Raw genomic sequence first — 15,833 nt, 5'->3', positions numbered from 1 at the left:
AAACTCTTTACTGTACTCCCAGCCTTCAGTTGACACAAAGACCTAGGAAAGATCCCACAACGAGTTATTGACAAATATACCCTTAGAACTGACTGGCAAGGTTAACCTGTGTTGTCCAGATCGGACTTCTTGTTACTGAACTCCTAGGGCAAGCAGAGGTAGGGCTTGTACTTGAGAACTATGTTTCTTAAACTTGGTGAAAATTGCAAAATCTTTGGGCTGGTGAAATGAGCTAATTTCTTCTCTTGGGTTCTGGCCAATACTCTGTATTTTTAAAATTTCTAAGATATTTTTTGATGCTGAAGAGGAGAATATTGATAGATGTAGATATAGATATATAAATATATAGATAACACAAAGTCTGTCCAGAAAGTATCCAGCCATGTCTATGAAAAACAGAGACATTTACTGACATTGTACATAGAACAATGACACCTCAGTCCCCTTCAAAGTAGGCACCTTGGGACCTCACACAGTTCTCCCAGTCACCATCAGCTGCCCCATCATATTTTCCTGAATCTCATTGACAGTCTGAAATCCCTTCCCTTTCAAAGGTGATTTTAGTTTTGGGAAAAACCAGAAGTTACAGGGCTCCAAACCCCATTTAGGGTGTGGTGAAGAAGGAAACTTTATTCAGTGCTCAACTGTGATATGGCACTGTTGTCAGAACAGCGAGGCTATGGAACAGCTTAATAGTATTATAGCTCAATTAGGAAGCAGACTGGAATATGAAAACACTGTGGCTGTGAAGAGGCCCTGAGGCAAGGTGGTCCTGGCCAGACAGCTTAGCTCTGCTCCACTGCTGAATGCTGATCTGCTCTGGCCATTCTGGAGTAGAAAGGGAAAGTGTGCTCCCTGTGCCAGAGGGGAGTGATAGATACATAAACAGAAGGTCTGGCTCCTGGTCCCTGAATGGCCCATCTTTGTGCAAATGAGGGCTCCAAACACTTGAAGTTTGATTGGCTCAAAGGCACTGTCCTTACTGATCAGAATGGAGGCATTTTGAGTCATCTGCGAAGATGCTCATGGGACTATAGCTTTACAGCTCTGATTGGAGGATAAGTCTCAGTTCTATTGGTTGAAATGGAATTTCAGGAACTCCTTTATAAGGGTTGGCTCTGATTGCTGAAACACAGTGAGGGAAGGCAGTCAGTGCAGGAGGCAGGCAGCTTAGTGCAGACTTCTCCCTGAAGGACAATTTACATGAGAGGCACCAGTGCAGAAATAACTGCTAGACCCTGTTTTTTAAAATTTGAGTCCAGTTAGTCACCTGGAGTTCTTCTTAGTAGGTATTTTTCTTCTCAGGGCCCACAATTTTTACTTTGAATCTGGTATAATCAACTTCCTTTTGCGTTGAATCATTGCATAACAAGGAGAAATTATGCCCAAGAGAAAAGTACCTTGTACTTTGAATAGGAAAGCACCTAAAGAGATTGTTTTTGTATAATATGCCATCTAGTTTTCCTGTGCCTTATTTTTTTAAGTATATTTTATTGATTATGTTGTTATAGTAGTCTCAATTTCTTTTCCCTTTGCTCCCCTCTTCCCAGTACCACCCTTCTCTCCAGCAATTCCACCCCTTAGCTCATGTCCATGGGTCATGCATATAAGTTCTTTGGCTTCACCCTTTCTTATACTATTCTTAACTTCCCTCTGTCTATTTTGTACCACCAATTATGCTTCTTAAACACTGCACCATTTCCCCATTTCTTCCACTTCCCCCCTCCCAGCTGATAACCCTCAAATGATCCCCATACCTATGATTCTGTTCCTATTCTGGTTTGCTTGGTTGGATTTTTGTTTTTATTTTTTAGATTCAGTTGTTGATAGTTGGGAGTTTGTTGTCATTTTAGTGTTCATAGTTTTGATCTTCTTTTTCTTAAATAAGTCCCTTTAACATTTTATATAATAATGGCTTGGTGATGATGAACTCTCTTAACTTTACCTTGTCTGGGAATAACTTCATCTGCCCTTCCATTCTAAATAATAGCTTTGCTGGATAGAATAGTTTTGGTTGTAGGTTCTTGCTCTTCATCACATTGAATACTGCTTGCCAGTCCCTTCTTGCCTGCAAAGTTTCTTTTGACAAATTGGCTGGCAATCTTATAGGCACCCCTTTGTAGGTAACTCTCTGCTTTTCTCTTGCTGCTTTGAAGATTCTCTCTTTATCTTTCACTTTTGGCATTTTAATCATGCTGTGTCTTGTTATGGTCCTCTTTGGGTATAGCTTGTTTGGGACTCTCTGTGCTTCCTGGACTTGTATGTCTATTTCCTTCACCAAATTTGGGGAGTTTTCCTCATTATTTTCTCATATAAGTTTTTGATTTCTTGCTCTTCGTCTTCTCCTTCTGGCACCCCTATGATTCGCATGTTGGCATGTTTAAAGTTGTCCCAGAGGTTCCTAAGCCTCTCCTCATTTTTTTCAATTCTTGTTTCCTCATTTTGTACTGGATGACTGTTTTTTCTTTCTTATGTTCCAAATCATTGATTTGAAACCCAGTTTCCTTCTCTTCACCATTGGTTTCGTGTGGATTTTCCTTTGTTTCACTCAGCATAACCTTCACTTCTCTTATGCATTTGCCATACTCAAGTATATCTGTCAAGCCTGTGAGCATCTTTAGCACCAGTGTTACAAACTCTGTGTCTGTTAAGTTGGCTATCTCCTCATTACTTTGTTCTTCCACTGGAACCTTGATCTGTTCCCTCTTTTGGACCATACTTCTTTGTCTCCTCATCTTGACAGTCTCCTGTATTTGTTTGCCTCTGCATCTTAGGTAACCTGTCGCTCCTGTTACATTGTATGGGGCGGAGCCTTAGGGATTCATCAGTACAGAATGACCCATTTAACCACGTTGCAGCACTGTATGCGGGGGAGGGGTCTGAGAGGGAACAATGTCACCCGCTCAGCACTCGCCCCTTTTCCACGCACTTCTCCCACCTCCATATGGGACTGGCACCTCTCTAATTGTTGCCCTGGCCATCGTTCCCAGAGTGGGTGGTTCTGCAGACGTTCTAGGACCATGGGGGCCCTTTAAACAATCAGACTCTGCTGAGAGATTGGCAGTTTCTTCCTCCACCCCATCCCCCACTGGTTTGCACAGTCAGAAGCAATGAGGTTCTATTTTCCCCAGCGCTGGGGCTGTGAGCTGTGTGGTCTGGTCTGGTGCTGGGAGTGCTCCCCAGGTGTCCCTCCTGACTTTTTAAAAGTGACTGCGTTTTCCACTGGCCTGCTGTTGCCGCTGCCGTATCTGTTGCTGCCACCACACCGCATCCTCTCCGCCCTGGCTCTGCTCCTCCTACCTGTCTGGATGAGTATTTCTTCTTTATATCTTTGTTTGTTGGACTTTCCATGCAGCTCAGTTTTCTGAAACTTCTGGTTGTCTCTAGTTTTGAGGTAGTTGTATTCCTTCTTAGTTGTGGAGGGAGATGCAGCGTGTCTGTTTACACCTACATCTTGGCCGGTGACCCTGTGGCTTATTTTAAGAAAAGGAGAGGTTGATTTATTAAACCTCCAGAGAACCAAGATTCAAATATTTATGTAAAAACCTCTTTTGTATTTTTGTCATTTTTCTTAAAGGATGTTTCAGATAGATAAAATAAGAGTAGAGTCAGGATATAGTCTCTGAAGGCCAACAGAAAATCAGATGTGTTAAGTATATTGAATTCATAAGTTTCTCCTTAGGATATTCTTGGGATAGTACTTGACCTATGCCAGAATAGCATGTTTAACTGTCATTTTCTTTAAGAGATTACACAAAGAGAAGATATATAGGTATATATCTGATAAGATGCTAAATGATATACCAAGGAGGAGCAAAAGAATAAAAAATAGTATCTTCTTCCCCTTCCTATGTGCTCAGCTCTAGGCCATTCTTTTAGGCAAAGAAGGACTGAAAGTACAAATATGGTAAGATAACCCCTGAAAGAACAAAATTACATAGAACTGTGAATAAACCTCTAGTCAACAGAAAAGAAACAAAAACTGCCAGTAGTTCAAGAAATACCTGATACTCAGCAACTTTCCTAAAGTAGTCTAGTCTCAGTGAAAGCCCCCTCTGGCACTAAAAGGGGAGCAACACCTCAGTAGAACTAGGGTACGTTTGGAAGAGAATGGCTTGTCCTTATTGACTCTTTCAATGCCTGGTCCTTCAGTGCTGTGGGTCAAACTGCCAGTGGTGCATGCTGCCCCAGGTATACCATAACTAGTTTTCCATTCTTTGAATTAGTCAGTTTTTAAACTTTGATACCCATTTCTTCTGAAAGCGGATTAATTATATTTTGCAAGGAGAAAGATGATACTTTGGAAACAAAATAAAACATTACATTATAGTTATTAACAAGTTATAGCATGACCATCATTCTGAGACACCAGAGTTAATTTCTAAAGAATTAGAGTGTGTATAACAGAAACAAACATATGTAATGCTGAAAGGAGTTTTAATGGCACCTAAAACAATTCAATTCACATTTTTAAAGAACAATTTGCCTCAGTGCCTGCACACTTTATAAAAGTCACATCCAAAATCATGGTGGTGAGAAAGATCCCTTGTTAACAGAAAACAGTGGGTGGTTGCAGAAGACTGCGAAGATACAGAAAATAAAAGAAGAAGAAATTGAGCAAAGAGGAAATGGGATATGAGAAGTAGAAGAAATGGCACATGTCATTAAGAACAGGTAATTCTGTGGGGCAAGAATACAACCTAATAGCCCAGACCAGTATGGTTCAAATGGTTGGGTGATGTTCCACAAAGCAAAAGGCCGCTGGTTCAGTTCCACTCAGGGCACATGCCTGGGTTGTGGGTTTGGTGTGTGGTCAGGATGCATGCGGAAGGCAACTGATTGTTGTTTTTCTCTCACATAAATGTTTCTCTAAAAAGAAATAAAATATTATTTTTTAAAAATTCAAACTAATAAATCCTATTGTCTAATGCAGCAGTCCCCAACTTTTGACACCAGGGACAGGTTTCATGGAATACAATTTTTCCATGGATTGGGGGTGCCGACTGGAGGCATGACAGGAGGTAATGCAAGCAAAGCTGGGCTGACTCACCCACCACTAACCTCCTACTCTTTGGCCTGGTTCCTAACAGACCATGGAGTGGTACCAGTCCATGGCCTGGGGTTTGGGGACCCCTGGTCTAATGGAATGCAACAAAAAAGAAAATAGACTACTCAGTTGAAGACAGATTTCCAAGAAGTTTTCCTTATAGAGTTCCCAAAGAAACCCAACAAGCTCTGGTATCCGTAATCAAATGGTATCTTCAAACAATTGAGGAGAGAAGCAACAAGAATACACTTCAAGTTACAACATAGTGAAGAAGAAAAGATAGAGGAGAATCATTGCTGAACTGAAATTAATCCTGTGACAAAATGCACAGAACAGACAAGTTTTGCTCCTAAGGTGATGAGGGCTGCTCTCATTTGGGGAGCTTTTTCCCTTATGCTCTGGGAAGGACCTGAGGAAAGTCTCACACACACACACACACACACATACACACACACACATGCACACACAAGAGGAGAGGAAGTCACAGGAGTGTTTTCAGTTTCATACGTCCTGTGCTGTTTCCAGCTACTATTTTGAAAGATAAACATTACATTTGTGGTTGAGTTTTTTCCTAGGTTAAAGAAAAACAAAACAATATGGTCTCGAAGAAAAACTGTGAGGGAGTCACTGACCTTGGAAATTCAGGCTACTTTCCTGGTTTTAGAAACAAAAGGAAACAAAGAAACCTATAAAAATAAACATATGAAAAACAGTGAAGGCATTGCATCTGCTTCTAGTGCCCATGGGACCCCCAGCTAGTTCCAAAGGAACCTAAACACGAAGACACTTTGCCAAGGGGTACTCTCTGTGAGCAGAGAAATGGTATGCCTTACCTGTGTAGCTGTATTTCATTTTTTAGATTTCATTCAATTAGCATTTTATAGATTCAACTCAAGTTTTAATGAAACTAGAATGTTTCTATATTCTTCTTAATTAGATAATCAAAGCCAATTTTATTTAGGTAGCTAGCAGAATCTACTCGGGTGTTTGAAGGCATCCTACTTTACCATGGGTCACTTCCATACATTCTTTTGGTTTCACATTAGATACCAAAGATGGGTATTAGTACTAAATCCAGGAACCCTGCTATCATCACACAGTATATCACTAAAGGCTATAGTGGTATTCTCTTGATAGATCACAGAATTTGAGAGGTGGACAGGTCCTTATAAATCAACCTATATGAAATGATTGGGGCAGTGGATGGAAAAATGCCTGCTATTCTACATACTTATTATTGTATATGCAATTAAGGGTGTTGCAGAGTGGTTTCCTTTACATAGTTCACAATGAGATTGGCGTTGTATTTGCTTCCTCAAACTTGACAACTTAAAACAACAGAAATATATTCTCTCACAGATCTGGATGCCAAAAGTCCTAAACCAGTATCATCAGACTGAAATCAAGGTGTTGGCAAGGCCACGCTCACTCCAGAGGCTATAAGGGAGAATCCATCCATTACATCTTCCTGCTTCTGGTAGCTGCTGACATTTCTGGGCTTGTGGTCTCATCATTCAAATCTTCAAGGCCAACATTTTCAAATCTTTTTATACTCCCTTTTCTCCTTGCCTTCTTCCTCCCTCTCTCTGTGAATGAAATTTCTCTCTTCATGTCTCTATAAGGACACTTATGGTGGCATTTACGGCCCATTAGATAATCCAGGACAATTTCCTTAGCTTAATCATATCTACAAAGACTATTTTTCCAAATAAGGTAATATTTATATATTCTCGGGATTAGCACCTAATATCTTTGGGGCCATTATTCAGTCTACTATAGGCATACACTCTAGTCTACTTCATATATATGGTAAAACATAATACATTATTCTAGGAGTCATCACTAGGCTACTTGAATAACTAATTAATTAATAAGTACTTACTGAGCACCTTCTCTGTGCCAAGTTGCATTAGCAAAAAAAAGGAGTATGAAACAATCCCTACCTCAGAGTATAACAGACAAATATGGTTGGAAAGACAAGACTAATACACAAGTGAAATAAATGGGAACTCTACAAGACAGAGGATATTCAAATGGTATAGATTATAAATGCTATAAAGTTCAAAGAAAGGAGATATTTATTTTAAAAGAATAGAAAATACAAAGAATTTAAAAGCCTTCAGTTGTTCAGAGATAATCCATGTTTTTCACTATTTAGGAAATTCCATATAAAATTACTTATAATATTTACAAAATAGTATTGAGTAAAATACTGCATGATAATATACCTTACTTGCATTATTGACTTTTGCAAAAGCTTGCGGGGGTATTCTTTTATCCAACAGGGCACCTTCATTATCAGAAAGTCTGGGATTAACCATACCAAGGTTGATGATGCTCCATAATGACGTACAAATTGGTTTGTAAAAGATAAATTTCTTCAAACATGCAAATTTCAGAGGCTCATAGATCCTCAGAGTTCCAAGAAATTAGAATAACTATGACAAATATAATCAATAGCTATTTTTGTACTTTTCTAGGCTAAGAGTTTTTATTGCCATTATTGCCATCAAAAGGAGAAAAAAGAAGGCTATTAAGATACAGTCTGACTTTCAACATGTTTGCCCCAAAAGGAAGCAAAATTAAATGAGAGAAAGAGAGTGAAAAGAGAGAGAGAAGCAGAGTTACTATTATGGTATTAGGAAAAGTAGGTTTGGAAGTAAAACAGTATACAATTTAATAACAAGATTACTACATGATGGTAAAAAATTATATTAACACATAAAATATTAACATTAAATATCCCAAGAAAATGGCAGATCAATTAAATAATTAATTATATAGCTGAACAATGAAATAGAATTAATAGACATGGAGCAAAATGAGCAGATTTTCTCCTTAAGAAATAGGATGAGATTCAAAGATGCATAGAAAACACAAAAGACCATAATTCTGAAACATGTCATTTTTCTACAATACAGTAACAAAAGTTGAACTGAAAAGTAATCAACTACCTGAAAACACAAAACACTTGCTTAAATAACACCTGGTACAGAGAAGAAATAAGAACTATTGAAATAGGTACAGGATTTGAAAAAGTAGATTTACAGTTGTGAGTATGTGAAACACAGTTTATTTTTGTATTATTATTTATTTATTTATTTTATTATTATTTATTATTATTAACCTACTTTTGCTCACCCCTGAATATTACCAGAAACAAGTTGTATATACTCTTAAAAATGTTCAGTGAACGCTGTGGTTGATAGTCCAATTTTTATTCCACTCCAATCACACTGGAAGAAATTTGGTTTTGAATTGGGTACATACCCATTGCCTGATAATAAACATAAGTCTGGGAAGAAAAACTTTCTTGCTTCTATGAGAGACTCAAAAGGTGAGATGGTCTTCTTCTTCCAGACTTGCCATATCTGAATATGGTGCTTGGGATTACTTAACCACTTTGTTATCAACATTAGCAAATCTAAATGCTAACTAGAACCTGGTGGTGGGAGGGTCTTTGATGGCATTATTGAAATGATAAGCTAACCAACTGAAGATCCTGCCCTATCCAGGCCTCTTACTAAGTCAGTTAAGCTATTTCTTCTTAGATAAGTTTTTACTGAGTTTTCTGTTATTGTATTGAAACAGATCCTGGCTAATATCAAGTATAAAAATAATGAAAATGTATATGTCTTTTTTTTTTAAGCAACAAAATAGAGAACATATGTGAAAATATGTATCTGCTAGGAATGGCTAACATTTAAACAGGTTTTATTGTGAGGTGCTCACTGGGCTGAGTACTTTATGTGCATTAACTCATTTAATCCTCACAATATTTCTAATTAGGTAGTTACCATTCTCATTCTCATTTACTAGATGACAAAGTATCTATTGATAATTTGCTCATGATCGGCAGAGCCAGGATGTGACCCCAGGTAGTTGCATTCTAGAGTGCAATATTATGGAATATTGCCTCTCACTTTTCTATATTTCTCTCTGATTAAAAAATGACTACTGACTGTTTCAAATAAAGAATCAAACAAATACATGTCAACATTTCAAATTACATTTGATAAATAGTTAAAAGAGATATATGTACACCGTGTCAGTTATCTATTACTGGGTAACAAACCAGGCCCAAATTTTGGATTTAAAACAAAAAATACATATATTTACTGTATTCATAAATCTTTAATTTGGGCAGAGCTCAGTCTCATCTCCATTAGCAGGGGTGGCTCGTTTGGTCACTAGTTAGTCGAGATTGCTTCATGCATATGGTTAACAAGTTGATACTGGCTTTGTACTGATCTCTGCCAGGACTGTGGGTTGAGGTCCTCAGTTCTGCTCCACATGGCCTTCTTCATAGTTCCTTGGACTTGCTCTTTCTTTCTTTCTCTTTTCTTTCTTTCTTTCTTTCTTTCTTTCTTTCTTTCTTTCTTTCCTTCTTTCTTTCTCTTTTCTTTCTTTCTTTCAACTATAACTTTTATTTTTAGTGGTTGCAGCTTGGGCTTTTTCACAGCAAGATCACTTAGTTTTCCAAGCAATTGTATCTCTTTGATACACTTTTTTTTTTGACACAACAGACGCTGTATTGCATTTTACAACTTAGCCTTGGAGGTCACACAATGTCACTTCTGCTAGAGTCACAAGGTGACTCCAAATCTAAGGGAAGAGCCACTGTCAATGGAAGGAGTGTTAAATAAAAGGGTATGCGATGATTTGGTTGTTACAGACAGATAAGGAAAATACAACCTGTTGCAAACCCTTTTAAACCTGCAAGAATACAGATAGGAAGTCAGTAAGTGGGAAAATGCAGTCACAATTTTTTTAAATGCTAATTTAAAACTTCTAAAAGAACTACAGATTTTGAATCCATTGTGTGGTAGAGCTGAAGGTACACTGTAAATTTGTTTAAGTTTTTTATAAAGCTACTTGAATATTCATATTGTTTGATACGACATAAAAATAGTCTTAATTCTTAATACTTACAGGATGTCAGTAAATATGATTCCATCTTTTTAATAATTATATAGAAAGCATTGGTAGTAAAAATGGCAACTTTGTAGACCTGGAACACATACCCACCACACACACATACTGAATAAACTAAGCAGTACAAAATTAGTAAGCATAAAATATTAGAACTGTATAATGTGTATAACTGTATAATATTTATACATATATAATGACAGATTAAAAGTGAACATGAAGCAATAGAAATACAAATTAGTGGCATTTGTGTTCTTTTTTTCCACAAACTGCTTAAATGTATAGTATTAATAAGTAATTTAAATATACTATATAAATTAAATATATTACAAGTTCCAACAATCATATATATAGTACATTAAAGAAAGGACTCATAAAAATGGAGCCATGCTACTTTATCATATAGATACTAATACATATTATTTACTTTAAATGTTGAATATTTAATTAAGAATAATTTGCTTGCCTATTATTATTAGAAGAATTATTGGGCTATCAATTGAAGTATCTTTGGAACAATTTAAAATAATGGCCTATGAAAGTTAATTCCCCTCCCACCTTTTTTTGTCCTGTTAGAACTATCTCTCTAAGAAATTGACTTGAGATGGACTGTGAAGAAAGGCCTCCCCCCTTACCCAGCTGCCATAGTTCCTCAAAATTTCAGAAGTTATAAAGACAAAAAAGAATCCATACTATTGCTTGAAAATAGTGCTATCAATAGATCTGAGTTATTGAAATATTCCAGAAATATTGAAAGCATATATCATCAGATTAGCAGAGCAAAGCTTAGTCTAAAACCTGGTACACATTGTAACCCATGTGCCACACTTCTGAGAATATTGATGGTGGGGAAGCCCTGTGTGGGGTGGGGAGGGAGTATGTGGGAACTCTGTACTTCCTGCTCCTTTTGCTGTGAAACTAAACCTGCTCTAATAATAAAGTCTATTGGTTAAAACAATGGCAACAACAACAAAACCTAGTGTATCAGAGACTTTAGAGGTAGGAGTGCTTCAGGGAATATTGAATGTTCTAAACTCAGGTACTGTCTAAAGGAGTAGGAGGTTCTTTGGGCAACTGATTTGTAAACGTAAGGCAGTAAGAGCACTGATCCCCAGGATATTCAGTGCAGAAAAGACAGGGACATTCTTCAGAGCCCACATTTTCTACTGGGGTGGACAATACTGCTTCCACTGGGGAAATTTTTTGTTTTTAGGTGCAGGGGGGTGGGGTGGGGAGGAAGCAAAAACTTTTAGATATCACAATAGTTTGTGGCCCTCCCAAAGGCCACAATAAATAAATAGATATGTAGCATACCTGTGGTATTAAAATTTTATTGCGTTTATGCAGTGAAGGTGGCGGGCGCTGTCTAAAAAGGCTTCTTAGGAGGACTATAATGACAAAAATGTTGAGAAACATTGCTGCAGAGAGTAGTGAACTGCAGGAGGAATGGGAGGAGATGGGGGGCTCCTCTCAGCACCTCTGCCCTGGCTCATCCACAATGATCAGAGACAAGCTCCTGGGAACAGAACTAGCTCCCACAGACAGGGATGTCCAAATGAAGAATCACCAGGCTTTTAAGGAAAACCAACACCATGAAAGACAGGCACCAAACTCAATAAATAAAATCATGAATGCCCAAGGGAACAGCTAAGCAAATAAGATTTTAAATGAAGTGTAATCAATAATCTCAGCAATATGACAGAATAGAACATCAAAGTATAAATTGGTGAACTGTAAGAAATGAACCAAAGAATTCTGCCATAATAGAGTGTACCAGACAGAGACAGAACATACTGCACAAAAAAGGAGTAAAATAATAAATTATTGCATCTTAATTTTATTAATGCATTTTTTGCAAAAATAAAAATAAATAACTTATACCTACACTTAGATGTAGTGTGCAGTTTTCTAAAATGAGCCTGTTCCTCAGTTGTACAGTTTAGCAAGAAAGAAACTTTTCTTTCTACCACAGTGCCATTGCCTTACTGTGTGGCCAAGATTTTTTTTTTTTTTTTCCATTACATAGTGGGATCAATAAACAGGTTTGAAATGATTCAGTAACTTTAACTTAATTGCACAATAGTAGTGAGTAGATCATTGAGTCAGCTGGAGAAAAAAATAGTTTGTCATAGGTCAGGTGAATAAGAACTACTTTAATAATAGTAGCCCTGAAACCACATATTTACTACAGTAACTGTAATTGTAATAAGGAACTAAGTATCTGCACGTTATAGCTTAGCAAAGTGGAAAGGCAGATGTTGCATAATCTTCCCAAACCTGTCAAAAAGAAAACAATTAGAAAATCTTGGAATTCCTAACTTTCTAATATTCCTTTGAACTTCTACAATGGACTTGTGACTCAGATAGACTTAACTAGACTCTGATAAAGATATAGCTAATATTTATTGAGCAATAATATATTCCAGGCACTCTATTAGCCTTTATAACTATTAACTCAGGAAATCTACTATGTAAAGTAAGTATTGTTATTATTATTATCTTCATTTTACAAATGAGAAAACTGAGACACAGACATGTTCAAATGATGTGAAAAGATCTCAGAGCAGGTAAATGCAGAATCCAGTGTGAATCAGGTAGTCTGGCTTCAGAGCTTGTGTTCTTAACTTTGTAGTGGAGATACTTTGGGCTATGGACTACTGGGGCTGGAGAAACTGAAGAATTTCTACTGGGCCAGAGTCAAGAAACCAATTTTATTATTGGATAATTCAGATGTTCCAAAAAGAATTGATGCCTGGCAACAAATGCTGATTCTGTTTCCAACAGGTTACTTATATCTTATTCTGTTATTGTTTTCTTCTTTTTCTCCTTTTTTTCCCCTGTGGAATTGATATCAAGCCTAAGGAGGGGTGGCCACCAATAACAAACTGGCAGTCTTCATGTGCTGAACACTGTGTGCACATGAAAAGGAGTTTAACCATAACAGAAGGAGGCTCATATATGGTGATCTTTTAAATTAAATAAATATATGGGAAGCCTTGTTTCATTCTTTTACCATACTGATGTTTTTCAAATTACATCTGTTATTAGTTTTGTATTTTTAAAAATATTTTCAAAGAAAGATATATCTGTACTATACTAGCTAGTGACCATATATCAGAAAATTATAGTAATGATTTATGCTCACTGTAACAAAAACATTGAAGAGTACATATCTGTATAGAGCAAAAACTTTTCACTTGATTAGAGATTTAAGTGTTGAAGTGAATCCATAAAATTACTAGAAGAAAACACTCATGAATTTAAATGATAATCTTGGAGTAAGGGAAAGATTCTAAGCATAAAGTATGAAAGAAAACATCAATATGTTAGATTGCATAAAATTTTCTCTTAAGAAAATACCATACAAAAGCAGTGGAATAAATTTGTAACAGCTATAATAAATAGTTATTTAAAAAAAAAAAAATATATATATATATATATATATCTATACCAGACTTCCAGCCAAGATGGAGGCCTAGACAGATGCACTGCATCTCCCTCCACAAATAAGAAGGAAACAACTACCTCAAAAATAGAGACAACCAGAAGCTCCAGAAAACTGAGCTGCATGGAAGTCCAACAAAGATATAAAGAAGAAATACTCATCCAGTCAGGTAGGAGGAGCAGAGCCAGCATGGAGAGGATGCAATGTGGTGGCGGCAGCAGTGGAGGCAGTGGCAGGCCAGTAGAAAGTGCAGTCATACATTCTTAAAAATCAGGAGGGACACCTGGGGAGGACTTCCAGCACCAGACCAGACTGCGCAGCTCACGGATCCCAGCACCAGGGAAAATAAAGCCTCATTGCTTTTTACTGTACAAACAAGTAGGGGTTGGGGCAGAGGAAGAAACTGCTGATCTCTCAGAAGAGTCTGCTTGTTTAAAGGGCCCACATGGTCCTAGAATGTCCATAGACCCACTGTGTCTGGGAACGATGGCCAGGGCAACAGCTAGAGAGGCACCAGTCCCATATGGAAGTGGGAGAAGTGCCTGGAAAAGGGGCGAGTGCTGAGCAGGTGTCATTGTTCCCTCTTGGACCTCTCCCCAACACACAGCGCCATAACTTGGTGAAACAGGTTGTCTTCCACTGATGAATCCCTAAGGCTTTGCCCCTTACAACGAAGCAAGAGCAACACCTCTACCTAAGACAGAGGCAAACAAACACAGGAGCCTATCAAGATGAGGAGGCAGAGAAGTACGACCCAAAAGAGGCAACGGATCAAGGGTCCAGTGGGAGAACTAAGCGACGAGGAGATATCCAACCTAACAAATGAGGAGACAGCCAACCTAACATATGAAGAGCTCAAAACACTGGTGATAAAGATGCTCACAGGCTTGACAGATATGCTTAAGTACGGCAAACACATAAAGGAAGACGTGTAGGCTATGCTAAGTGAAACGAAGAAAAATCCACACAAAACCAATGGTGAAGGAAAGGAAATCGGGTTTCAAATCAATGATTTGGAACATAAGGAAGAAAAAACCAGTCAATCAGTACAGAATGATAAAACAAAAGTTGAAAAAAATGAGGAGAGGCTTAGGACCCTCTGGGACAACTTTAAACTTGCCAACATCTGAACCAAAAGGATGACAGAAGGAGAAGACGAAGAGCAAGAAATTAAAAACTTATATGAGGAAAAAATGAAAGAAAATTCCCCAAATTTGGTGAAGGAAATAGACATACAAGTCCAGGAAGCACAGAGAGTCCCAAACAAGCTTGACCTAAAAAGGACCACACCAAGACACATCATAATTAAAACGTCAAAGGTGAAAGATAGAGAGAGAATCTTAAAAGCAGCAAGAGAAAAGCAGAGAGTTACCTACAAATGGGTGCTTATAAGACTATCAGCCTATTTCTCAAAAGAAACTTTGCAGACAAGAAGGAACTGGCAAGACGTATTCATGGTGATGAAGAGCAAGGACATACAACCAAGATTACTCTATCCAGCAAAGCTATCATTAAGAATGAAAGGGCTGATGAAGTGCTTCCCAGATAAGGTAAAGCTAAAGGAGCTCATCATCACCAACCTATTATTATATGAAATGTCAAAGGGACTTAAGACTTAAAAAAAAGATGATCAAGATTATGAACATTAAAATGAGAACAAACTCACACCTATCAACAATGGAATCTAAAACATAAAAACAAAATCCAACTAAGAAAACCAGAATAGGAACAGAATCATAGATATGGGGATCATTTGGAGGGTTATCAGCTGAGAAGGGGGAAAGGGAAAAAATGGGGAAATGGTGCAAGGATTAAGAAGCATAATTGACCGGTACAAAATGGACAGGGGAAGTTAAGAATAATATAGAAAAGGCTGAAGCCAAAGAACTTATATGCATGATCCATGGATATGAACTAAGAGGTGCAGGATTACTGGATGAAAGAGGCGAGCAAAGGGGGAAAAAATTGGGACTACTTAACAATGTAATCAATAAAATACACTTTAAAAATTAAAAAATTAAAATAAAAATATATATCAAGAGCTACTTCAAATCAATAAGAAAATAAAATTAAATAGAAAAGAGTACAGAGAAGATGAATAGTTTACAAAATATAATAACCATAAAATGCTGTGATCTTGCTCATAAATAAAAAATACTAATACATTTATGAGAGGAAATTTTTATCTGATTATCAAAATTTTGTTTGTTTTTCATGAGGCTGTGGGGAGTGTAGTGATTTTTCCATCATAATACTGATGTTAATGGATGGAATTAGAACCCCCCAGGGTCTGCAGAGCCTGGACTTTTAATCCTATGCCCTCTGGTCCTTGCTGAGTTGGTCTCCCTCATAGACATCATAGGCTATACTGTCCTTGCCCATCTCTGACGGTAAATGCATCCTGCAGCT

The sequence above is a fragment of the Furipterus horrens genome, unplaced genomic scaffold (assembly GCF_987537825.1).
Source record: "Furipterus horrens unplaced genomic scaffold, mFurHor1.1.pri manual_scaffold_12, whole genome shotgun sequence".
NCBI lineage: Eukaryota > Metazoa > Chordata > Mammalia > Chiroptera > Furipteridae > Furipterus > Furipterus horrens.
Note: the sequence above shows the minus strand (reverse complement) of the source record.